At 45.5% G+C, this 27,449-nt stretch overlaps 1 pseudogene; it reads right to left on the bottom strand.

Moving 5' to 3' along the window:
- LOC113189726 (keratin, type II cytoskeletal 2 oral-like) lies at positions 1–27,322 on the bottom strand (annotated as a pseudogene).
- Between the last annotated feature and the right edge of the window lie 127 nt (positions 27,323–27,449).

The raw sequence follows: 27,449 nt of genomic DNA, 5'->3' as shown, positions 1-27,449 counted from the left end.
CTATCCTGCCTGTTCTCCTCCTGAGCAGCCTATCAGGGTGGCCTTGAGGTTGCTGATGTAGTTCTCCAAGAAAAGAGTCAAGGTGGTGGTTGTTGGTGTTGGAACGGAGTCCTGCTCCTGCGGGAGGCACCACTTGGTCTCTGGGGCCTCCTTCTGCTGCTCCTGGAAGGACACCTGCAGCCCAAGAAGAAGAAAGCATCCAGAGAGCTGTCTGGTGCCAACCACAGTCATGACAGTTCATGACGTCCCCAGAAATAAAGTCCCATCAGCTTCCCTGCCCCTCCAGCAGGTCTGCATTTTAATGCGACAATAGTTTGATGCTAACATGATGTGAAGAGATGTTGGTGTAATACAGGTGGGTAGAGACCTAGTTTGCAAATAAGGAAACTGAAGCCGAGATAATCAAGGTCACACAAGGTAGTAACAAAACAACATGAAAACAGAGGTTTCCTGACCCATAGGCTCACTATATCATCCATTCATCTATCATCAAATAACAAGGGATTCCAGCATCCTAAAACAGCAGCAACCCCAGGAAGATGTTTCCAGTCCTGGGAACACTGTGTTAAGGGAGGAAATAGAGAAGACCATAGAGAAATGGCTCTCAGGTTGATCTTTCCTGAGAACAGGGTCTCAGATGCCCCTCTGCCAAACCCTGGCCTCTGAGCCCTGCTTTTAGACTTCACCACTAACTAAAGATATCTCAAATTTCATTTGCTACAAAACATTCGTGCACCCAAGTTTGAGGGCAAACATATAACCAGGTCAAATAAATATTAATCAACTGAGCCTGAGGGATCTTGGAGGAAGATTCCAAGTCAAGTTGGGGGAGGAGCCAGAGGCTGAGAATGAGCAGAGGCTGAGGAATAAAGAGCAAGAAGAGGGGCTGGAGTTGTGGCTCAGAGGTAGAGTGTTCACCTACCGTGCATGAGGCACTGGGTTCGATCAGCACCACATTAAAAAAAAATAATAAAGATATTGCATCCACCTATAACTAAAGAGTATTTAAAAAAAAAAAAAAAGATCAAGAAGAGCTTGATGGATAGGGAGGATGCATGTGGGTGGGGAGAAGGAGAGCCAATCCAGGTGGGACAGAGGACCAGACCATTGGCCACAGAGGCTACCAGACTTTCCTCTTCCAAGCTCAGGTAAGGAAAATGGATCCAGGATTTCCAAGTCCCTCCCTCAGCTCAGGGGAGAGACTTCACCTGGGAAGCCCAGGCTCCTCACAAGTAGTACTTAGGAATACTAATGGTTTATTCCCATGGCCATGGACAGGGGCCTATATGAGAAAAGTTATTTGTCACATGTGGTGTGAATGTCAGTCACCTTGTTACATGCCCCCACTTCCTTCTGCAGCAAAGACCAGCCTCAATGACTCTACTCCTGACCACAAACCCCAGGTGCTCTTCAGGAAGTGAGTCTCTTAGAGGCAGTCACCCATGATAAATGCCCCTTCCCTTCCTTCTCTTCTGACTGAAACTATCAGTCCCCCCACAGGCTCCCCAGTGTCCTTCCCTTACTATCTCATCGCCTTCCCTTGATCCACCCTCATTCCTGGAGGCTCAGCACCTCTCCCCTTCCGGTGAGCTAACTGGGGGAGGGCCAGGTCCTCCCTCGGAATGAACTCAGTGTCCTCAGACCACTAGACAAGGGAGAGAAAGAGAAGCAAAACACACAAAGCGTAAATTCACACTGACAGACAGACAGACAGACACACCCTCTCATCATACTTCCCTGTCCAATCTTTTCCTTAGGAAACCTTAAGTCACCTCTGGACACTGTCCTCCCGGCCACCTTCAAAACCCTCATCTTACCCCATTCATCAGGGCTCCGATTCTTGCCCAAAGCTTCTCATAATCTAAGAAATCAAGTCATGGCAGCAGAATCCAAATAAGGGGCATGACTGAGAGGAAACTAGATCCCATCCCCACTGGCCACCAGCTGAATCTTCTTTCTGGACCCCAGTCTCCTCCTCCACAATACACAGCTGCAGACTTGAGCAGGGAGTTCATCCTAGATCTATTAAAGCCTCAGGGCTCAAAGGGGTTGTGGATGTTACAGAAGGGGACACCAGGGGGAGGTGTCTCATGGCCCTTGCCATCTCACCGCTCCAAACCCATCTCTTGAAGAAAGGACTCGGCTTCTTAGAAGTGGAACTCCTGGCCGAGTGCCATCTGGGTCACTGTCCAGGCTGGCATCCGTGATGCCGAGGGTAGTCAGGCTTGGAAAAGGGATGGGGACTCACGACACATAAAGCTGCTCTCTGTTCACATGTGCAGCTGATACTGACTCCAAAATCCAAATAGCGCCTTGGGTTCCAAGTGTAGTTCTGGGACCCAGGAGAAAATGAGCAAATGAGATGTCCCATACGGTCTTTCTGTCCCCAGTTATGGCTTTTCAGATGCTTGCTATTGAACTACAGAACAACTAACTGGTTTCCACTTTCGACAGCTGCCCATGACCCTGCCCTTTCTAAATGCACTAAGTCAGTTTGCATTTTAAATATGAAGAACAAACTCCAAAGAGATTGGAGTGGATGTTTGAGGCTTTAGTGAGGGCCCACCCCAAAACCCTTCCTTGGTAGTGGCAAACCCCACGGCTCATCCCCGCCCTGCAGGCTATAAGAGCCCGCTGTCTCCTCCACTGCCTCTCAGGAGAGAACCAGAGTGTGCTGCTGCCCAGGCACAGCCAGCCCTGAATTAGCCCAGCTGGGCCTTTCCCTGGGGTGAGGGTGCTGGAGAGACACAGGCCCTGTGCCTCCCCCCAGGGCCATGGCTATGCCTCCCAAGCTGGCACAAGATCAGGGCCCCTCTGCTCTGAGGAAGCCTCACCCTCTCTGGGGAACTGGGAGTCAGAGAAACAATCACTCCTGCCTCAGGACAGCCCTAGCTTATCAGGGAAACAGGACACTTAGATGTGGGAGCTCAGGGCTAAGGACAGGGCCTGCCAGCACATGGCACAGCCACTCACACGGGGCTGGGCTGGGCACAGTGAGTGCAGCTGGCAAAGAGCCCTGCTGTGCAGGATGGTCCAAGGAGAACCTGGGGATGGGGCTGTGGCAGACAAGGGAGGGGCAGAGGAGGGGCAAGGACTAAGCTCTCGTTCCCTGGGGAGACTGCCCTGGCCTGTGGTCTGCAGTTGGAGGTAGCGTTGCTCCCCGAGGAACTTTAAGACTAGGAGAGCTCTGAGCAGCCTCACTGAGGAGGGCCAGCTTCATGGCATCTAAAGCTCTGGAAAGATCTTGGGGCAGGCAGCTGAGGCTTTGAACTGGGCTCAGCTCCAAAAGAGAAGGCCCTGAGGAGTGAGTCAGCCTCTTTCAAGCACCCAGACCCAGCCACCCAGCAGGCCTGCAGAGCAGGACCTGGAGAGCACCCTGGACAGAGCGGGAAGCCTGAGTTCTAGCTCCAGATCCCTCCAGGGTGCTTTTAGCCACTCATAAAATGCAGCCGCTCGTACTCTGCTTTGCCTGCTGAGTAGACTAGTTGGGAGGGTCAGGGGAGTTGAGTATGTTAAAGGGCTTTATCAACTAGAGAGTGGATGCTGTGTTAACTGAGGGATTGTAACCTCAACAAAGTCCAGTCATGGAAAGCTGGCCAGCTGGCAGGGTCTACAATTAACAATTATAGATCTCCTCCCATTCAAACCTCATAGCAACCCTACAGGGAAGGGTTTGTAGCTCCATTTTACAGGTGAGGAAAACTAAGGCTCAGGAGTTAAATAATGTCTCCAAGAGCCCACAGCCAATGAGCGCCAGAGCCAGGCCTCCAATTCAGTTCTGCCCAACCTGGAGCCCATGCTAGGGAGCAAGACATGCAGCACTTGGTCTCTGGAAAAGGCTCGCTGTGTGGGCTCCCACAGGGCGATCTGTGTGTGCCCCTGCCCAGCCTCAGCCTGTGGGACTCTGCCTGACTGAATAACTGATGTGGAAATGGACTGCACCCTTATACGCGCAGTCCTCCAAGACCACTTTGGGTTGTTTCCCCATGAAAGGGGAGGGTTTGAGGGAGCACCCACTCCTGCCTCATCAGGATCCAGGGTCTGAAGGGTGATGATGGGACAGGAGAGGGCCACAGTGTGCAGCCATGGACCACAGTGACACTAAACAGTTCACAACTGGTGATGTCACTGCCTCCTTGACTCTAAGGAGGCTCCAGTGAAGGCTTGTCCTCCCTCCCCTCATCCCTCACCCACTCCTCAGCCACCACTTCCAAGGCATATTCTGTGCTGGGCACTGTGCTGGCCTCCTCTGGCTGGCTGGCCTGCCATCCTGTGGATCACGAGGGTCTTGTGACTTAAAACTCTTTCTCTCTTTCCCTTCCACCCTAAACCAACACATCATTCAGGATCCATAAAAGGGCCCAGTCCCACCATGATACCTTATATGACCAGCCAGGCCCTTGAACACTCCTGTTCTCTGGCTCCTGGGTCATCCATTGCCCCTATTGTGCCCATAAATCAAATGAAAACATCTCACTTCCCTTTAACCAATGTGGAAGCCCTGAGAGGGCAGGACCCATACCTAGCACATAAGTTTCACCCCTAGAATTCAGCCAGCCTTATGCAAAAATTAAAAAGTCAAAGCCTCAATGACTGATATGCCAGCACTTAATAGTAACTGACATCTGTGGAGTGCCTTTAATTTTTAAAGCCCTTTCACTTTATTTAACCTGACAGGCAAATGGGCAAACGTGCCACACATAGACACACACCCTCTTGTGACTCATAGACAAAATCATTTCATACAACCTGTGACCCCAAGTGAAAATGACAAATGAATTAAGCATGAACTAGGTTTGAAGACTGATGCAGTTAGAAGGTTGATTCTGTCCCCATCTATTATTGGCTCTTTTCTGCCAAGAGACAAATTAGAAAATTAGAGCAGGGAGTTAGGGTCAGGCATGAGAGCTCCTCTAGCAGACTGTTCAGAAAATCCAGACAGGTGTCTGGCTCTCACTTCCCCCTAAGACTTCATTCCTTCCCAGAGGTACGACATTGATGGACATCTGTTCAGTCCTCCTTCCAAACAGTCGCTCATCCACTCAGCAACCTTTTGTCAGGCACCAACAGACATAATGGTGGACCAGTACATTCTGGAGGAGACCTCAGTGCTGTCTGAGGAAGCAACTGGCATATACACAACTCTTGACAGACAACTGGATCAGAACCATGGGCATGAAAGGAAGAAAGGATATGGAGGCAATCGTAAATGGAGCATTGAGGGATGAGGAGGAGTGGACCCAGTGGACAGGCAATCCAAGAAAGGCATCCCTGTTAGGGAATTTTCTCCACCTGACTATGCCTTAAAGCATCCTCTGCCTTCAACAGGTTGCTCTCTGAGGACAGCTTCTTTCTCTCCCCTTCTATCCTCTGCCCCACAAACACTGCAAGGTGGCATTCAATAACATTCATCAAAAAAAAAACCCACAATGAAAAATGCAACAATTTTTTTAAAAAGAAATAGAGACCTTGCAGAGGAAGGCAGTGAGGACAAGTTTCAAATCTAGCTAAGGGCAGGGCTAGGAGCAGAGGGGCTGAGATCCCATGGTGGACCATATGCTAGAGGCCCAGCACCCACACGGAAGCAAGTAGCCCAACTCTGCCCTGGGCCTGTGGCCTGGAGCCTGGGAAATGAGGAAGCAGGGTTGCAGACAGCTAAGCAGGTGGACTCTGGGGTGGACCTGGCCATCTGTTGGGGAGAGGCAGAGGTGTCAGCTCAGAATTTGGCATAGGAGCACTGGCTGCTGCTGCTCGTGGTCTGAATGATCCTGGCGGAAGAAGCAGAAGTGCTATTGGCTCTGGAGCTCTGGACCCCAGGGACGTGTCTGCTAGCAGACTGGATGCTCTGGCCCCCAGCTATCCTGACCCCCAACCACACTCTGGGCACCATGGCTGGAGATGCTGGTGCCGCTGCCTTTGCTATTGTAGCCAGCAACTTCAGAACTAATGGTGCCAATATTGTGAGCTACAGCTGCAAGGAGGTGGAGAGTCCCCTCTGTGCCCCATGAGGTATTGGAAGATGGTGAGGAGAGAGAGATGGGATGGGAGTAGTATGGAGAAAGTGTTCAGGGCTGAGAGAGGCCCTGGGAAGGCAGCTTGACCTTCAGAAGTGTTAGAAGATGAGGTGGCTATCATAGCTGGTGAGCAGGTGAGCTCAGCTGTGACAGAATCCAACATACAGAACAGCAGTGAGTGCATTTTTCTTTTCCTCCAGTTCCAAGAAGTGGGAATGTGGGAAACTTGGAAATGCCTTCATTTTATTGGGCATCTCTGAGGGCCAGCTCACCCTGCTGCCCAGCATCAGTTAAGATTACCTAGCAGGTTGTTGTTCTAGGGCAAGAGAAAGGGAAGTGTGCTGGACCTCTGGATCACCTGTGTATATGGCAGAGGAGCACCGGTCCCTATCTGTCTGTCCCTTCCCAGGATTTCCCAAACACTGAGGATGGAGAAGAGCAGCCCTCTGGAAAGTAACTTTGAGGAAGTGGCCTCAAAAGTCCCTCAAAACTCTGGGGACTCAGGATCTGAGACAAGTAGTAATAAGTGGTGAGGTCCAAGAAGCCTTCTGTCAATGTCTGAATCAAAAATTCACTTCTTCCCAAATATCTGTCCTTCACAGCTGGGCATCTGAGAGACAGAAGTGAACATGGCAGGGCCCCTGAGCCCAGTGCCCTCACCCTTGAGTAAGGGAGACAGAAAGATAGACTTTTAAAATACCACGAGGCTATGATGTGATGAGGGAAAGTGCAGGGCACCGCGGATTCCAGGAGAGACTGAGCAGGGAAGGGTGGGGCTTGGCAGGAGGAAAAGTTTTATAGAGGAAGAAACATTTGGTCTATTTTTGAAGTAAGGGTGGGAGTTTGAGAGATTGCTCGGAGGATGAGAAAGGACATTCCAGTTGCCACAGTATGAGAACTGAAAAGGTGTTTGGTGACTGATGAGCAACTCTAGACAGCTGAGCATCAAGAGAATGGCCAGATCTCCTAGGCCATCCAGGGTGTCACCCAGAGACCTGGGTTCATCTCAAGTAGAGGATAAGGTATGCTCTGAACCTTCATAGATTTGCATGAATGAAGGGCAAGGAAATAATAGGACCAGGGCCTTACCTCCCCTTTACTGTCACTCTAACTTTTCCAGAAACTATCAGAAAGCAAGCTTGATATTGGAAGGAGCATTCTGCAGAGTGTGGCCAATCCCAGAAACACAGAGCACACCCCATAGCCAAAGCTCAGCCTCCACTGCTCCTTTGCTGAGGGACACCTGCTTCCTGGTGCCATCTCCACCTGCAGCCTCTGGACCATCCTGTGGAGCTCCACTATGTTCTTCTTGGTGCCATTATGCCTACCAGCTGTGGTCTCCAGTCCCCCCCAGATGGAGGGAAAAGGAAGAAGAAACTATCCTGGAAAGTCACAGGGAGCTCAAAAGGAAAACAGAAGATCTGATCCTGGGGGACAAGCTTTGACATGTTCAAAAGAGTTTCCCATCAAGAAGATGCTTGGAAGGAAAGCCCTTTGGATCAACTTCAAGTGGTTCTTGCAAAACATAAACAGGAAAGGCTGCTGCTCACCCTGCTGGGTTTGCTCTGCTTATCAACTTGCCCAGTGGATGATGAGAAGGAAGAGGAGGATGGTAGCAGTGTGATCAGGGGCTTCACTTTAGGCCAAGGAAATCAGTGGGGTGAAAGCCAGCCCACACTCTCCTTGCCAGGATGTGGCTGACATTGCTGCACCTACCCAAAGGGACACTTTTTCCAATTAGTTCAAAGGCATTCTGTGGGCTAGCTCTGGCCCTGCTGGTATTCATGATGATGATGGTGATAACAGCTATATATTTAAAGCTCTTAATGCTCACCTGAATGCTTGATCCCAGTATCTATCACCTGAAGTCCTCCCAGCTCCTTGTCTGTGGCCCACAGAGGCCAGATGACCTGCACCCACATCACACCCAACTCCCCAACCATCCTACCAGCTCCAGCAGCAGACTGTCCTTGTGGTCCTGGAGGCAGTGAATGTAGAACTCAAGGAAAGGCTGCATGTCCTTGGCACTGGCCTTGGAGGTGGCCATCTGCTGCTGCAGGAGGCACCAGTGGGTCTCTAGCACCTTCTACTGCTGTTCCAGGGACCCCATCTGTGGTCCACCTTGGAGAAGAGGTAGTGGCCTTCCCAAACCCTGCTCATGAGCCAACCTGCCACCAGAATCCCAGCCTCCAAGTACCCAGTCCCAGGGGCACCAGGAGCACAGCCCCTCCCCACAACGGTGCTCACCTTGTCAAAAGGAAGCAAACTGTCATTGAGGATCTTGACCTCTCATCTCCACAAACTGATGGTCAATCCCCATATTCTAGGGCTTCAGGAAGCTCTAGTTGATGGTCACCTTCTGATTGTTGAGGATAAGTCCTCCTAAAGATCCAAACAATATACACAGTTTGAAAGAATCTAAACAGCATTATGCTGAGTGAAGGAAGTCAATCTCAAAAAGTTGCCTATTTCACTTATGTGAAATTCTCAAAAAAGACAAAACTGCCCATCCAAGAATATAGGAGATCTTTCCATCTTCTAAGGTCTTCTTCAATTTCTTTCTTCAGTGATCTCTAGTTTTCACTGTAGAGATCTTTCACCTCCTTGGTTAGATTTATTCCCAAGTTTTTTTCTTGGGTTGGTTGGTTAGTTTTTAGGTTATTGTGAACAGAATGGTTTTCCTGCTTTCTTTCTCAGAAAATTCATTATTTGGACTATATGAAAGCTATTGACTTTTATGTTGATTTTTTTTTTGTATCAGGGATTGAACTCAGGGGTACTTGACCATGGAGCCACATCCTCAGCCCTATTTTGTATTTTATTTAGAGACAGAGTCTCACTGAGTTAGTTGCTTAGCCCCATGCCATTGCTGAGGCTGGCTTTGAACTCAGGATCCTCCTGTCTCAGCCTCCAGAGCTGCTGGGATTAGAGGAGTGCACCACCACACCCAGCTCAGGTTGATCTTATATTCTGCTACTTCAGTAAATTTGTTTAAAAGCTCTCTGACTCTTGTGATGGAGTTTTTTGAGTCTTCTACATACAGGATCATGTCATCGGCAACAAAGATTATTTGACTTCTTCTTTTCTTTTTTGTATCCCTTTAATTTTTTTTTCTTGCCTGGTTGCTGTGACTAGAGTTTCAAGAACTATATTGAGTAGGAGGGGTGAGAGTGGACATTCTTGTCTTGTTCCTAATTTTAGAGAAAAAAAAACTTTCAGTTTTTCTCCATTTAGTATGATGTTGACTTTGGGTTTGTTTCACCATACACAAATCAATCAATCAATAAAATGATATTGAGATAAGTTCCTTCTACCTGCAGTTTCTTCAGTGTTTTTAACATGAATGGGTGATAACTTTTGTCAAAGGGTTTTTTCTGCATCTTTTGGGATGATCATGTGACTCTTGTCCTTAATTCTATTTATGAAGTGAATTACATTTATTAACTTGTGTGTGTTGAAGCAAACTTGCATCCCTGAAATGAAACATATAATCTTCTTAATGTGTTCTTGAATGTGGCTTGCTAATATTTTATTAAGGACTTTTACATCTGTATTCTTCAGCATTGACTTGTAGTTTTCTTTCCTTGACGTGTCTTTGTCTGGTCTGGTGTTGGGATGATTACAAGGTCCTTGCTTAGCCTCTGGATGGCCATCTTAAGTGACAGCCCCCATTTTAAGGAAAAGTTTTGCTTTCCCACCCAAGAGCATTTCTGAGAAAGGCTCACCACTCCCTCATACCAACCCAACCCTTAACCACCCACATTAGGACCTGCCCGGCTCTGATTACTGAGCCTCCCCCAGAACCCAAGCCTGTGTTGGCTGTCTCTCCTATAGAGAGAAGGCCTTTATTTGTCAGAGCTGTATATATGGCAGATCTCTGCCTGGATGTATCTCTGCCTGGTCTCGTCTTTCATTTCTCACTTACCCGTCTTGTTCCTCGCTTTCTCTTTAATGATATTGACTTCACAGAATCAATTTGGGAGTGTTCCCTCCTTTTCTATTTCATGGAATAACTCCAGGATGCCAATTTTGGCAACAGTTCTTTTTCAAAGGTCTGATCAAATGCAGCTGACAATCCATCTGGTCCTGGTCTTTGTTGTAAAGCTTTTAATTGCTACTTCAAGTTTATTGCTTGATATTTGTCTGTTTTGGTTTTCTATATCTTCTTGGCTCAATTTGGTTAGGTCCATGGGTGTCTAGAAATTTGTCAATATCTTCTAGATTTTCCAATTTACTGAATGATTTTTTTCAACATAGTTCCTAATGATTCTCTGGATTTCAGAGTTGTCTGTGGTGATAACTTCATTTTTATGTTTGATATTTTCCTAATAAGAAAGTTTTTTAAAAGCCACTTCCTCAAAGCTAATTGTGACACTTTTCTTCCTCATTATAAATAAGCATTTTTGTGCTAAATCACATTTTTCTTTTTAAGACACTCAGATGAAAACATCTTTGCATATATAGATCAAATGTGTAAATGACAAGAACCCAATAAAAATAACAAGTTAGTTAGATAGCAGGATCGGTATCCAAAAAAACTTTTGATGGTTTGGAGCTTGAGCCAAAACTAAGATTTAATAGAGATTAATATAAAACTCTACACATGTATTTTTATTTATTTTAATTAGTTTTATATGACAATAGAATGCATTTATGCATTTTGATATATCATACATAGATGGGATATAATTTCTCATTTTTCTGAGTATATATGTTGTAGAATCATATTGGTCATGCAGCCACATATATACATAAAGTGATAATGTCTGTTTTGTTCTACTATCCTTCCTATCCCCACATTCCCTCCCCTCCCCTCCCTTCACTTCCCTCTACCTAATCTAAGGTAACACTATTCTTCTCTAGTACCCCCCACCTTATTGTGAATTAGCATCCACATGTTAGAGAAAGCATTCAGTCTTTGGTTTTTTGGAATTGACTTATTTTGCTTAGCATAATATTCTCCAACTCCATCCATTTACTGGGAAAAGCCATATTTCATTCTTCTTTAAAGCTGAGTAATATTCCATGGGGGGGGAAATATATATATATATATATATATATATATATATATATATCACATTTTCTTAATCCATTCATCTATTGAAGGACATCTAGGATGGTTCCATAGTTTAGCTATTGTGAATTGAGCTGCTATAAACATTACTATAGTATGCTGATTTTAAGTCCTTTAGGTATAAATCAAGGAGTGGGATAACTGGGTCAAATGGTGGTTCCATTCTAAGTTTTCTGAGGAATCTCCATACTGTTTTCCATAGTAGTTGCACCAATTTGCAGTCCCACCAACAATGTATGAGTGTACCTTTTTCCCCACGTTCTTGCCAACATTTACTGTTGCCTATATTCTTGATGATTGCCATTTTGACTGGAGTAAGATGAAATCTTGGAGTAGTTTTGATTTGCATTTCTCTAATTGCTAGGGATGTTGCACACTTTTTCATATATTTGTTAATCAATTGTAGGGGGATATGGCACTGATGGGAACTTTCTGGACTTCACAGGTCCAGAAGGCTGGAAGGGGCTTCTTTTTTTGTGTGGACAGGAGAGTACATCTTGGAAAGGTTGACTCTGCTGCAGTTCTTCACTTATGTTAAGTACTGACGGATTAGGAAGACACACCTGACCTTCCAGCGACCTCTGCTTCTCCTGAAACACCTTCTTGTGTTCTGTAAACCTATGACTCCTGCCAAAGTAGACATCTCTGTGGGGTGCTTTTGAGTTAGACTGTTCTGGGGCAAGACTGTGTCAAGAATTCTGCTTGGAAGACCCCTCTCCTCAACCTACATGTTCCTATGCCAACAACTTGGCAAATAATACCATCACAAAGCCCCCCAACCTGAATACATAGGCAGGCTTTGTACAAGCAGTCACTTGGTAAGAGTCGCCATGCTTCAACCCCAATGGCTCGCCTGTATGGTGTTTTTGACTACCACAATGGAATGAAATTAGAAATCAATGATAAAAAAAAAACTACTGTAACTAATGGAGACTAAATAATACACTATTGAATGACGAATGGATAGAAGAAATCAAGGATGAAATTTTAAAAAATTCTTAGAGGTAAATGAGAACACTGATACGACATATCAAAATCTCTGGGACACTATGAAGGCAGTACTAAGAGGAAAGTTTATTGCATTGAGTGCATTCATTAAAAGAATAAAAAGTCTACAAATAAATGACCTAACACTACATCTCAAAGCTCTAGAAAAAGAAGAACAAATCAACATCAAAAGCAGTAGAAGACAGGAAATAATTAATATCAGAGCTGAAATCAATGAAATTGAAACAATTAAAAAAATTGACAAAACAAAAAGTTGGTTATTTGAAAAAATAAATAAACTATGCTAATGAAAAAGAAAACTCAAATTACTAAAATACAAGATGAATAAGGAAATGTCACAGCGGACATGTCTGAAATATAGAGGATAATTAGAAACTATTTTGAAAATTTATAATCCAATAAAATAGAAAATATCGAAGACATCAACAAATTTCTAGAGACATATGACCTACTCAGACTGAATGAGGAGATCATACACAATTTAAACAGAACAATTTCAAGTAATGAAATAGAAAATGCCGTCAAAAGCCTCCCAACCAAGAAAAGCTCAGGACCAGATGGATTCTTAGCCAAGTTCTACAAGACTTTCAAAGGAGAATTAACACCAATATTCTTCAAAGTATTCCATGAAATAGAAAAGGACGGAACCCTTCCAAACTCATTCTATGAGGCAAATATAACCCTGATACCAAAACCAGACAATGACTCATCAAGGAAAGAAAACTTCAGACTAATATCCCTGATGAACATAGATGCAAAAATTCTCAATAAAATTCTGGCAACTTGCATACAAAAACGTATTTAAAATATAGTGCACCATGATCTAGTGGAGTTCATCCGAGGGATGCCGGGTTGGTTCAACATATGGAAATCAATAAATATAATTCATCATATTAATAGACTTAAAAACAAAAATCATATAATTATTTCAATAGATGCAGAAAAAGAGTAGATTTTTTTATAGTATGTTAAGTCTGTTTGCAAGTTTGCTAAGACTTTTTTTTTTGGTTGTTCAAAACATTACAAAGCTCATGACATATCATCGTTCATACATTTGATTCAAGTAGGTTATGAACTCCCATTTTTACCCCAAATACAAGTTGCAGAATCACATCGGTTACACATCCACATTTTTACATAATACCATATTAGTGTCTGTTTTATTCTGCTACCTTTCCTATCCCCTACAATCCCCCTCCCCTTCCCTCTCATCTTCCCTCTCTACCCCATCTGCTGTTATTCAATTCTCTCCCTTGTTGCTTTCCCCCCTTTCCCTTCACAACCTCTTATATGTAATTTTGTGTAACAATGAGGGTCTCCTTCCATTTCCATACAGTTTCCCTTCTTTCTCCCTTTCTCTCCCCCCCACTCGTCTCTGTTTAATGTTAATCTTTTCCTCATGCTCTTCCTCCCTGTTCTGTTCTTAGTTGCTCTCTTTATATCAAAGAAGACATTTGGCATTTGTTTTTTAAGGATTGGCTAGCTTCACTTAGCATAATCTGCTCTAATGCCATCCATTTCCCTGCAAAATCCATGATTTTGTCGTTTTTTAGTGCTGCATAATACTCCATAGTGTATAAATGCCACATTTTTTTATCCATTCATCTATTGAAGGACATATAGGTTGATTCCAGAGTCTAGCTATTGTGAATTGTGCTGCTATGACCATTGATGTGGCAGTATCCCTATAGTATGCTCTTTTAAGGTCCTCAGGGAATAGACCGAGAAAGGCAATAGCTGGGTCAAATGGTGGTTCCATTCCCAGCTTTCCCAGGAATCTCCATACTGCTTTCCGTATTGGCTGCACCAATTTGCAGTCCCACCAGAAATGTACAAGTGTACTCTTTTCCCCACATCCTCGCCAGCACTTATTGTTGTTTGACTTCATAATGGCTGCCAATCTCATTGGAGTGAGATGGTATCTTAGGGTGGTTTTGATTTGCATTTCTCTGACTGCTAGAGATGGTGAGCATTTTATAAATCAATTTGTTAGGGCTTCAGTTGGGTTGGGGTGAGTTTGCTAAGAAAGTGTTCCTTCAAACTCTGCAGTTCCAACTCTATCCTTCTTTCTGTCAAAAACTCTCCTACCAAAAAAGGAAAGCTATTCCACTGCACTAGCTCAATTTGAGAGGAGGAGGTAGCAAAGAGCTTTAATGATCACCTGTCAGGCTTTAGTTTAGTAAAATACTTGGTAGAACATTTATGTCCCACTTTCAGAAAGAAGGAAAAATACCATAGTTTAATTCCCAATATGCACTTTTGTTTTTGTTTTTATAATTTTTAAGAATAATTTTCTGTACTGGAAAAAATGATGGTTTCCATGTATATTAATATGGAAATATGTAATTTGGTAAATTTCTTTCATGCTCCCTGTAAATTCTACGAGGGCAAAAACTACATGTGCTTTTATCTCCATCCTTGGGCCTGGTGCAGTGTCTGGAGAATTATAGGCACTCAGTCTAGTTGCTGAATGACTAAATGAATAATAGTAATAGCACAGTAGATTAGGCACCCAAAAAAATCAAGTTGGGGGTTGGTGGTGCAAGTCAGAGGTAGAGCACTTGCCTAGTATGTGTGTGAGGCTCTGGATTCAGTTCCCAGCACCACAAAAATAGCAGAAAGCGGTATATTTTGTGAGATGTTACTCTTTAATGTATATGCACATGTACATATCTCTGTATGTGAATACACATGAATGAATGTAGGAAAACAGCATGGGGTGATAGAATTATAGGAAAAATCTTTTTTTTTTTTGCTAAATTTTATTCATTTTTGCTTTAAGTACATGCTGCTTTTATAATCCAGGGAAATATTTTTTAAAAGAGAGAGAGAAAAGTAGAAGATAATAAAGGACACAGAATGGAAAAATAAAGAAGCTGTTGGTATTAGAAGATGGGTTGTTTAACTCTGAAGAGAGAGCTGGGAGGATTTCAAGTATCAATTTGGGAAGGAATTTGTCACCCCTCTGGCCATTCCACCAGTAAAATACTTATTCTACCTATCTTGGCTGTCTTCAAAGATAAAGAGCTTTCTCTGTTCTGTTTTGTTGTTGTTGTTGCTGTGTTTGTTTTGGTACCCAAAATTGAACCCAGGGGCACTTGACCACTGGGCCACACTTTTTATATTTTGAGTTGCTTAGGACCTCACTTAGTTGCTGAGACTGGCTTTGAACTCTTGAGCCTCCTACCTCATCCTCCTGAGCCACTGGGATTAGAGGCATGTGTTACCATGCTCTGCTCCCAGTTCTGTCTTTAAATGGAGAATGGATTTAAGAAATTCTGCAAGGCTGAGAAAGCTCAGGATTACCAGTCTCACACAGACTGTATTCCATCCTCCCCAACCCCTAGCCTGGCCTCAGACACAATGCCCTCACCCTGGAAGTTTCTGTGATACTACTCCACTGGATGTAGGTTCATCCCCACTGTGTCCAGAACATGGTATATGATGCTGATCCAGGAGTTCTGGGAATTGGCCCTTTTCCAGACTCTTTCTTCCTAGGCCTGTCCCAGGCTTCCTCTCCAACATGTTGTTCTTGATTGATCCTTCTCAAAGTTCCAAGTAGTTTCCAGTCTTTTACAACCTTCCTTGTTAGCCCCTTTCACCATCCCTCCCCACAATGTTCACAAAAAAGTCAACAGTTCACCTTTGTCCTGCTTTGAAGTGTGACCTATCCCATCTTTCTCTGAGGTCAGCAGGAATAGAGTCTTCCTCTCTTATAAAATCTCTATTTATTCTTTTAATTGATCACCAAAATGTCACTGGTTTCCCCATCCCTTCTGCAGGGCCCTAAGATAACACCCAGGACTGAGGTCTTGACATATGGAGCAAATGGATAAAGAGACAAGCAACTGTCCCCAAACCCTCTTGCTCTCATCTCATGAAAGTTGGGTTGAGGCAGGACAGTGTATCCCTTTCTGTTGAGTTAGGCAGCACATGGAGCAGAGCTCCAAGCAGGTTTTCCTGTGGGTTGGTGATGTTTCTTGCAATATCTCTAAAGGAGTAATGAGAGGTGAAATCTAGAACTGCCTGCCCATACTCCCAAAGTACCAAACCTGTGCCAAAGATAAGTGGCAAAGGTAAAAAAGGAACTGCTTCTTGCTTGTAAGCCTTGAAAAGATGAGCAAGGCCTTATTGGATGCTGATGTGTAGAAACTCTAAAATGTCTCCTTCTCCACATCTTGAGATCTTGACTTTTATATCAGATGGGGTGAGATAAGGTCCATTGCAGGCTTAGGAATAGGAAGGTCAGGCTCCCTAGACATCAGACAGATGTACAGAAGTCCTCTCATTAGTCTAGCCCTAATATGACTTCTGGGGATAATCCATGATCTAAAGTGACTTACAAACCAATAGTTTATCATGCTCAAAGGCATGCAGATGGGATTGGATATGGGGATAAGGAAAGAAACACAAACTTTAAATGTCATCACTCTGAAGCTCTTGATTTCCTGGATTTCTCTTTGTGGCTGCTCCATTAATCCTGGGTTGGGTTTAGCTTTCTGAGAACAGCTGGGAAGTTTGGGTAGAAAGGCAGTCAAGCATCTTCCCCATTTCTAATTTTACAACCATCAGGAGTGAGCTACTGTAACAGTTCCACCCTCTCTCTTACCTGATGAGTGAGCATGCAGAGCTATACTCCTGTATCCGTTAGGGTCTGGCTGTCCATAGCAAGCTTAAGTTTTGCTATCCTATTTACCATGAGGTATCTGATCCCATAGAGAAGTCCTTGGTGGCCCTGTGCTTCCTCAGCCATGTGGGAAATCTGGCCAAATCCTAAAGTCCTGTAACAGGAAACCCATTGTCCAAAGGTGTGTGACTTATCACATTCTCTAATATTAGTTGGCCATAAAGACAATATGACTCTTCATTTGTTCATTCTTTGGTCTCAGAAACTGTGTAGGGAAAAGAGAGTGTTAGGTTCCTTCAGTTACTAGGACCTGTAGTTGCAGATGGAGAATTTGTTTGGGGTGCTGAAGTCAAGAGGAGCAAAGGAGTTGAAATTCCAGTGGAATCCATTCTCTTTATACAGAAACCTCTACTTCCAATATTGGATTATGGAGCCTATCCAACAGCTAGAAGATGGATGAAATGACCTCCCTAGGAAGGGGAAGGACCTCACTTCAACAACATCCATACTCTCAGCTGGACCTGTCACAAGAACCCAACCTAGTGGATATAGGAGAAGCCAAGGTTATTGGGTGTCTTTTATTCCCATTACCAAACTTCTGGAAGAGCACCCTCATGCCTGATTTCCCTCCACTTTTGGTTCTTGGTCTGCTCTATATTCCTTGAGTGAAAGGCAAACAACAGAATGTGAAATTCAACACAATTTATTGAGAAGAGGAAGTACAACATAATCATCACCAGAGGATCCTTGGCTCAAGGTACTAAGGGGATAGAGTTGAGTAGGGATGTGATGACTAGACATGGAGAGGGCTCCCTGAGAACCCACAGTCTGAAGATGTTGACCTTCTAGCTCAAGCTCCGACCCCACTGCCCTGTCCTTCTCAGGTGGTGCTGACATGCACCACTGACATGCACCCACTGCTGCAGCAGCCACTGACCTCAGACCACCAACTCCTCATGAGAGAGGAAAGTGGTGGAGTGGGAGTAGGCCAGGCTGGATGGCCCGGACAGGCTCAGGTGTTGCTCAGGCTTCAATTGTTGCTGTGCCAAGTCAGGGAATCTTCCAGAGACAGCATCATCCCAAACTATAACTAGATCTCCCTGGCCTAGAAGAGGACTTGGAGGTGGAGGTGGAGATGGAGATGAAGATAGAGATGGAGATGGAAAAGCCCCTTCTCCAGGGGACTTGAGGGAAAGTGGGGTTGAGTCATAGGTACCTGTTGACCCCAGGCAAAGTGTGGGAAGTGATTTGCAGGCTGGGAGGGCAGCAGGCAGGGATGGAGACTTGGAGAATTGCTGGCTGGAGCTGGATGGCCAGGAGAATGGGACACTGGTACTGCCCCAACTGTCAGGGGTGTAGCCATGGCCTGCAGAGATATTGGTGCTTTCAGAGCTGAAGCCCATTCCACTCTGCCCCATGGAACTGCTGTCTCCACAGCCAGTCCACTCCACTGCTACCACTCTGGTAGACCCTGCTGTTGCTCCTGCCCCTCTGCCAAAGGCACTGCTGACCCCTCCACAGCTGCTATCCCTGGAACCACTGCTGCAGCAGCCACTGAACTCACTGAAGCCTCCATGGACACTTCCAGAGTGCTGCTTGTGCTGGTGACATTGTTGACCACCACTAAGGGAGAACAGACTCTCAATTCAGGAGAAAGGCCTTGGAAGCTGGAGGCCCAGCTATTTCAGACCCACCCCTGCCTAGCTGTGTGACTTTGAAGAAGATGTTGGGCTTCTCTCAGTCCTCTGTTTGCAAACAATAGTGAGTCTGGCTCTCTGGTCCCCTTGTCCATGAACAGGAACCAGAAGTACCCACAGAAATCTTTTGTTCTCCAACCTAGGGGACACCCTATAACCACAAGGTTTGAACTTTGGCCTGAGATGCTGCCAGCTTACACAAGGAGCATAGAGTATGGTCATGGCCAAGACCCTGTGGGTGAGTCAGGCCCTCTTGCCTAAAGATCAGTCCATGAGAATGTTTCCAGATGCCCATTTTACAACCCAGGAAGGATATTTTTGAATGTGGTACTTACAAATGCTTACAGTATTCTGACACTCTCCAGTCATCCTGAAAAGGGAGAAGAAATGATTTATTTGAGCAAAAAGTCAATAGCCAAACAACTTGGAGCTCATATCCTTGGGAGCCCTCTTCCCATGTGTCCCACTAGGGATCAAGTTCCCAGGAGAGGAAAGATTATTCCCAATCTGTTTCCAAGACCTTATCTCCCCAGAAAAGAGGGCTGAGACTTGCAGTATCCCCAACAACCATATTCTATATTTTCATCTTCCCACCCTCTTTCCCTTAGCCCCAAAGATTTATTCCCAGCAAACTACCAACCCTCACTTGATTAGTTCCACCACTTGATTAGTCCTCATCTCTCACCCCTGCTAAGACCATTTTCAATTTTCCTCTTCCCAGAAGTCTTCCCCATGGAGCCCTAGTAAGATGATGGGGAAGGGCAGTGTAGAACTGACAGTTGTTCGGAGCAGAGAAAATATGAGAGGGGCCATCACCCAATGCATGATAAATTTGATAATGTCCCACCCACACTGCTCCTGTTCAAGAGCTTGTTCTTATTCATGGAGCAGACCTGTCACATATCTGAGCAGACATGGATGTGCTTGTGCACCTTGCCACTGTGTGCTTCTGGTATCAACTACTCCCTCCTCATTCATCTCTTAGTACACTTAACTCATCTTTACTCTCGCTCCTTCCCATAGAGACTTCCCATAGAGACTTTTTTTCCTCATACTTTGGTCCTACTTCCTCCAACAGACTGGGAGCTTCCTGAAGACTGAGGCTCTGAATATAGGCAGAGGGTCAGCAGAAATATCCCTGTATTCCCAACCTAACCCTCACAGGTGATATCCACTAAGATTTACCTGCCAATGTATGTTATATGTCAAGAATCTATATGTATCAATCTCTCCCCCATGTAGACTCAGCTTCAGAGATGGGGTTGCAGGACTATCCATACTGAACTGTCCAATATGGTAGCCATTAATCACATGAAGCTGCTTAAATTAATTAAAATTAAATGTAAAATTCAGCTCCTTAGTTGTGCTGGCCACATTTGAAATCTCCAAGTGGATAGTACAGGTACAGAATATTTTTATATTCTAGAAAGTACCAGTGGACAGCCCTGGTCTATAACCTTTGTCATAATCCCAGAGCACTTTCCCCCACACTTTGCACACAGTGAAGATCAATAGAAGTATGTACTTCAATACTGATGTCCATGATACATTGGAGAATTAGATGATAATGACTGATGAAATAGAATGAGACTTCCATTCTTCACTCTTGTTCAGGAGACTCCTTGCCCATTGTCTGAATTGTTCTCACCTAATCTTGTCCCCTTTCCTTTCACTAAAGGTTATTCTAAAGTCCTATCTGGAGAATACTCACCTGCACTCCTCACCCTCCAGCAGCTTGCAGAAGGTGGCAATCTCCATGTCCAGGGCCAGCTTGACATTCATCAGCTCCTGGTAGTCATGCTGCAGCTGGAACAGGTCATCCTTGGCCTTCTGTGGGACAGCCTGCAAGTCTTGGAGCTTGGCATTAGCATCCTTGAGGGCCAATTCCCCATGCTCCTCAGCTTCTGCAATGAATGCCTTTGGCATTCTGGGGCAAGAGGAGGTAGAAGATGAATTAGCATAGTGACCAGGAAACAAATACCTGATTGTTTACTTTCCCTCATCCAGCATTCCTCCTTCCCCTGCCTTAGAAATCCCAAGGAGCATGCTTTGAAAACAAGTCAGTTTTACAATTGGTTAATTCATTCTTGGCCCATTGAAATCAACTCATGACTCATGGAGAAATAGAACACTGATTTGCTTTCCTAGGCTGGCAAAGGTAGTAATGGTCTGATTAGTTACTGACTTTTTTTTTTTTCAGGACTGTTAAAACCTCCCTTGCTTAATCACTTTATTCTGAATACAAAGATGCCATAGAGGTTATGTAAGGAATATTATAAGTAGCTCCACAGAAGGCAGAGCCTGCTGAGAACTTAGTATTTAAAGACAATATTGCAGTGGAAGATTTGCTGATCAAACGAAAATGGGCAACCATTCCTCCTTAGGGGGCACTACAAGAAGCCCAGCCTCCAGGAGGAACATCTGGGAGAAGAAAGGTTCCCAGAGGCTATGCCATAAGACACCATGAGAGTGTGTGGCAAAGGAGTCCAGATGGTACTTCCTTTTCTCCCCAAAGCTCCAAAAACCTCCAGGATCACATCTTTGAGCCTGGACCCCCACCCCCACCCCCTGCTTCTTGATGTCCTCAATGTCTGCCTGCAGCCTCTGGATCATCCTGTTGAGCTCCATGATCTCGCTCTTGGTGCCCTTCAGGTAATTCCCATGCCAGCCAGCTGTGCTCTGCAGCTCCCCAAGGTGACAGAGGAGAAAGTGATAATGTAAGCCTTACAACATCTTGTCATACTCTTGATGACAGTCATAGGGACCTAAAACTAGAGTTTGGGAATGGGTGAGGGTTCCCACCTTGGTCTGGCTTAGTCTGCTGCCAACGCAGACAGGAACGGTTTGGTCACGCAGGAAAATCCTCAGGGATTTTAAATTAAAGACACAGACACACAGTTATCTTTAAACCAACTCCAGGACGGCTCCTCGAACCCTCAGCCTCAAGCTCCCCAGGGGGCAGCGAGGTTTCACTGAAGAAGCTATTGAGAGAGCGAGAGAGCGAGAGAGCGAGCACTCTAGGGAGAGGGCTTTTATTGGGGAACAAAGAATTCTGGGGAAAATCCCATCCAATGAAGGTCAAAGGGGGCAGTGTTGCAAGGTCAAGTGCAATGATTGGATCTTTGGAGCAGTGGTGAGACATGCCTCCACACGGACAAGCCCTCAAACCCAAGAAGGGTGGGGAAAGCTCTGCCATGTTAAAAGTGACTGAGTGCCTCACACCCAGCCAGGGAGGAAACTCAGTCACGTGCGAGATGGTCTGCCACAGTCTGGTACAGGGCCTCAGCCTCAGTCTTGTTCCTCTGGGCAATCTTGTACTGGGTGCAGACCTCAACAATGAGACTGTCCAGGTCCAATTTGCAGTTCTTGTCCATGGAGAGGACCACAGACATGTCACTGACATGGCTGTGCATCTGGGACAGGTCCTGTAGGGAACATGAATGAACCCTGACCCCAGAGGATGCTGGGAGTCCTCTACCAACAGAGATACCCCAAAGATGGAGATAGGGGGTGGGACAGCTAGAAAAATAAGCTTATATTTCAGGTCGGACTATAATAAAGGATGCCAGACAACAAGGCTAAAACAAAAAGACAATATGTAAATAGAGTCAGGTTGTCAGCCTGAAAGCATCAGCCAGCAAGCCTTGCTGGATGGGTCTGCGTGGGATCACAGTAAGGAGGGGTGTTATGAAGAATCTGGCTGCGATACTGGACCAGAGCCAGAGGGAAGGTGTAGAGTAAAAAGGGCTGAGATGGAGAGAGGCCTTGGACCACGACCATGGGCAGGTCTGTGCAGGCGGGAACAGCTAAGTTAACCTTTCCTGGTTGAAACAGAGCTGAGTTCTGAGCCCTGTGGCAGGTTTTGGTAGTGTGTCCTGCCCCTGGGCCATCCCCCAGAGTTATCACAGGGAAGATGACAACAGGCTGTCTCTGGAGCTTAGCAAACAAAGGAATCATCAATCACCGTTTCGCAGAGGGTCCTCGGGAAGTTGACTTCCTCTGTCAGGCAGCCCACGTTAGCTCCTTCTGGCTCATGTAAGCTGCATCCATGTCCTGAAAGAAAGAGTCAGAAACCTGAGGACTGACCCGGTCCCCTCCCACCCTCCGCGCTTTCCAAGCCCTTGTCTCTCTTCCTCGTTCCAAGTATGACTTCTCAGCTTCCCTTTTAAAAGAAAGAAAATCAAAGTCGTTTTTTTCCTTTCAATTGCTTTGACCAGTCAAACCTAATGTTGTAACAAAATACAAACTATATTAGCTGATTAGAGTAACCTTCTAGTTTTTGGATAGAAAAATCATATTTACCTAGCATGTGTGTGATTTGGGTTATATGGTGTGCCAAAAACCCAGTCTCCTGAATAAAAATGGATATTTTAACTACTTCATCTTTGTAATGACTAGCTTAATTAAGCTATAGTTGATTGTGGTTATTAATATCCCTCAGGGTACCCATGCACTTTTAGTTCACATTACTAACCAGCTCATTAGTCACAGTGGATATGAAATTGTCCTCCCCACCAGCAATGTACTCAGAGCAGCTTCCTTAATCAAATATTTCTAAAAATGTAATGAAAAATGTAAGCCCCGCCCACAACAGAGGGGGAAGCAGGAAGCCTGAATCTGGTCCTCCCACTTGCCTACCTTCTTTTTTTTTTAATATATTTATTTAAATTAGGTATCTAAGACAGCAGAATGCATTTTTGAATGTCATTTGGACAGTGACGTTTCAGAAGTGAAAAAAAGAAATAAGTGTCTCACACACTCATGCAGAATCTCCTCCTCCAGCGACAGAACCTGCTTCACGCACATGCAACCTGTGCAGTTATACAAGACCTGGGATTCAGAAGCTCCTCACGCTGGCTTTAATGCCCTGCTGGCGCCATCTTGAAATTCTTAATCATTTTTTAACAAGGATCCTGCACTATCATTTTTCACTGAGTCCTGAAACTCCTGCCTGAAGACCTCTCAGAGTGCAAGGTGTTGCCTCACCCTCTCCAACTCCAGGGATAAGCTGAGGCGTGGGTAGTTAAGGAAGACATCAAGGAGCCCAGTCACTTGCCTGAGTTTGTTGATCAACTTCACAGAGCCACAGTATATACACAGGGAACCCATAGAGATGTTTCTCCCCACCAGGTATTTCTGCCTCTGTTTGCTCTGTTTCTATTTTCCTTAATTAGGTAGCTTCTTGTAGGAATTTAGGATATGAATAAATCCATGTCTTCTGAATACCCCAGGGCCATGGACTCTTGCCTGTTAAGGACTAAAATTTCCCACCATGAGGATGGATTTTGTGAAGACTAAAGAACAGGAACCATTATAGGAGCAAAGAGGTTTCTGAGAAATTTAGATGTGAGTGCCTCTGGATCCCCAGATCCCAGCATAGAACCTGCAAACAATGAGTGGCCATGAACTTGTGTGGTATAGTTGGAACGGAGCTTCCCCAGAAAAGCTGTACTCATCCCTGTGGGTCCTGACCCCTGGGGATGTCTGGAGCTCTCCCCCTTGAGAGGCCCAGTTGAGCGCCCACAGACCTCAGGATGTGAAACTCACAGACCAGAGGGCGTGAACTACAACTTGGAACATGCAGGAGGCGACTGACACTGCAGAAGCGGGATAGGATACATTGAAATTGGACAGGACACATAGAAAGAGTGCTTTACAGAAGGCAGCCCGAGACCATCCGTGTAGAATTCCCAGGAACAAGGAAGCACTCAGACCCCTGGGCCTGTCCCACACTTACAGATTCAGATGATCAAGAACTAGAACTCAAGACAAAGAACTAGAACATTTTGGGCAAACTTCCAATGTGATTCCTATGTACAGTAAAGTGTAGTAAAGTGTACTAAAATGCCCTAAATTCTGGGAAGACTTTTTTGTCCATCTGAGCTGGTATAGAAGGGGACCTGCTGGAGAATGAAAAATATACAATAATCAGGCACATAGGAGTGTCAGTCCCCACCCTGTCACCCCGTTTTGCCTGGTCATGCTTCACTGGATATACCCATCCAAGAGCATTGACTGAAGGTGCAGTCAGGAACAGCTGAAATGCCAAATTAGGAGCACACGCCCCTGCTAAGCCCAAAAAGGAGAAACTCCGCCACTGGGGCCCTTACTTCTTTATAAAGTCTTCCACCAGATGCTGCATGTTCTTCAGGTCTCCCTCCAGGCTCCCCTCTCCCCGGGAAACAAATCCAACTGCTTGCACAGGAAGCTGATGTAGGATTCAAAGAAAGGTGCCAGACTGTGAGGGCCCAAGCCAGAGATTATGCTCTGCTGCTGGAGCAATTCCCACTTGCTCTCCAGGACCTTGTTTTGCTGTTCCAGGACCCTCACCTGCACCAGAGGGAAAGGCAAAGAACCCCTTGAGTTGAACAAGTGGGGCCACCACTCCAAATGGTAGAAATGGGGGGCCTGGGAATGCGGCTCAGTGGTAGAATACTTGCCTTCTATGCCTGAGGCCCTGGATTCAATCCCCAGCAACGCCAAAAGAAAAAAACAAGGGTGGAAATGTGGAGAATGGACCCAGTTTTTTTTGTTTGATTGGTTGGTTTCATTTCGTTTCGTTTGTTTTTTGTTTGTTTTGTTTTTAGTCCTGGGGATTTAACCCAGGGGTGCTTTACACTGAGCCACATCCTCAGCCCTTTTTATTTTTTTATTTTGAGACAGGGTCTCACTAAGTTGCTTAGGACCTCATTAAATTGCTGAGGTTGTTCTCAAACTTGTGATCCTCCCATCTCATCCTCGTGAGTGGACCCAGTTCTTGAATCCATAATTGCCTTTGTGCTTTGGAATTTGGGAAGGATGAGGATTAGAAATGGGAGAGCTAGGGGCTGGGGCTGTGGCTCAGTGGTAGAGTGCTCACCTAGCATGCATGAGGCACTGGGTTCAATCCTCAGCACCACATAAATGTAAGATATAGTGTCCACCTAAAACTTAAGAATAAATCTCTTAAAAAAAAGAAAGAAAGAAAGAAATGGGAGAGCTAGAATTTGTTGAGCACCTACACTGTGCCTGCTATTTTCACATGTCTCATTAACCCTCACAACCACCTATAAATGAGACGTTATAATCCCCGTTCTGTGGGTAAGGAAACTGAAGCTCACAGACCTTAAGTTGCAAAAAAAAAAAAAAAAAAAAAAAAACTGGATACTAAGAGCCAAACCCAGAACTGCCCTGGGTCTACTGGCATCCTTCAAAACACAGCTAAAGATCAGCATGAATAAACTTACTTTAATTGTCTGTAGTTGTAAGCTTCTTTGACCACTCTAGAGAAAATGTGGTTGATGAAGTCTCACTTTTCCTTAGAAGTTTCATACAGCTGTCCTTCTCTGGAGAGTTGAGCACAGTATGACATGGAAAGCGGACCAATTGCCAATACTCCTCACAGAAAGGTAGCCCCAAAATCCATATCCATGCAAATTTCGTTATCAGCTGGTTGCGAATATTAAGCAATTGCTTTTCAAAAGGAATTGAAAGTAAACTGTCCTGATTTGGTAGCTCAAATCTCATTCTTCAAAAAACTAAGAGCATGTTAGGAGCCTGTCCTCATTCCTGCTCAACTTATTCCTACAGGGAATTAGGACCAGGAATTCTTTCCCCTGTTTCACATCTAGAAAAATGGCCAAAAGAGCAAAAGAGGCCTGCTCCCTGTCCTGGAAGGAGCAAGGCCAAGGTACCTGGCTCTTGGCCTTGCTCCAAATCTGGCAGATCCGTGGCATCTTCCCACACTGACTCCCAAGCAGCCCAAACCCTCCACTCTGGGCTTTGCCTCACCTGGTCAATGAAGGAGGCGAACTTGTTGTTGAGAGTCTTGATCTGCTTACGCTCCTGGGCCTTCCCTTCCCCAATATGGGGGTCAGTCTCCACATTGAGGAGCTGCAGGAAGCTCTGGTTAACAGTTACTTCCTGGATTCCTCCAGAGAAGCTTCCAGGGCCAAAGCCACCAAGACCCAAAACCTCCAGCTGCCCCAAAATTACCAGCTCCCCCAAACTCACCTCCCATTTCTCTACCAAACCTCCCCCATATCCACCCCCAAATCTACCTCTATAGCCACCACCCAAGCCACTGGCACAGATGCTATATCCTCCACCAAAACCACCAGCCCTTGAGCCCCCAGCTGCCACACTGAAGGAGATACTCTTGTTGCCACCTAGATTGTAGAGGCTGCGACTACCAAAGCCACCTGCTGTGCCCCAGAACCCAGAGGCCCCACCACCGGCTCCCCTGGAGCTAGCCACACTGCTCATCCTGCTGCTGCCGGTCACCACGGCCGAGTGGCCGGAGAAGCCCTGGCTCCCGCTGCTGAAGGATTCTTGCCAACTTGTCTGCTCATGGCGGGGAGCTTAGACATGAGCTAGAGATCACTTATCAAGAGCTAAGGTGTGAACACAGAGGCTGAGCACAGGGAACACTGGCTTTTATACTCCAAGCCATTTGGCCTGTCAGAAGGAGAAGCAAGAGCTTAGCTGAGAGTCGTCCTGGGTTTGGTTTGCCTTGCAGGAAACAAGCTACTTCTTAGTTCCCAACACACCTCAGATATAATCCCCGGACTAAAATGGCTTTGCTTTCTTAGCTTAATCACCCAAACTTGCCTCTGTTGACAAAAGATGGAGACCTTTGTCCGCCCTTCCTGGGATTTCTTGAGGGAATCCAAGCAGCGCCAAGTCCAGCAGGATTAACTGGCCTTTGACCCCAGGAGTTAGGGGCCACAAGGATAAGGACCAAGGAGCTGAGTCCTCCTCTAGATGGGCTAGTCCCTCCTTGGGATGCCAGAGGGCCCATGAGCTCTGGTAATAGCTGAGCTGTTTTTGCCTTTGGGCATTCTCTCCGGTGGCATGTTACCTGTGCCAACTCTTCAGAGAGGGCCTTAAGTGAGGCAGAGGGTGAGAGGCACACTGACCCCATGGGCTCCACTCTGTCACTACTCAACCAAGGGCATCCATCTAAGCACGCCTGGAGTTGGAGCTTAGAGCTGCTTCTTACGAGAAAGAAACTAAAGAGGAGCCAACATGTCCAGCCCCTGGGGAATGGG

This window comes from Urocitellus parryii, chromosome 5 (assembly GCF_045843805.1).
Source record: "Urocitellus parryii isolate mUroPar1 chromosome 5, mUroPar1.hap1, whole genome shotgun sequence".
NCBI lineage: Eukaryota > Metazoa > Chordata > Mammalia > Rodentia > Sciuridae > Urocitellus > Urocitellus parryii.
Note: the sequence above shows the minus strand (reverse complement) of the source record. Positions and strands in the feature narration are given on the sequence as shown.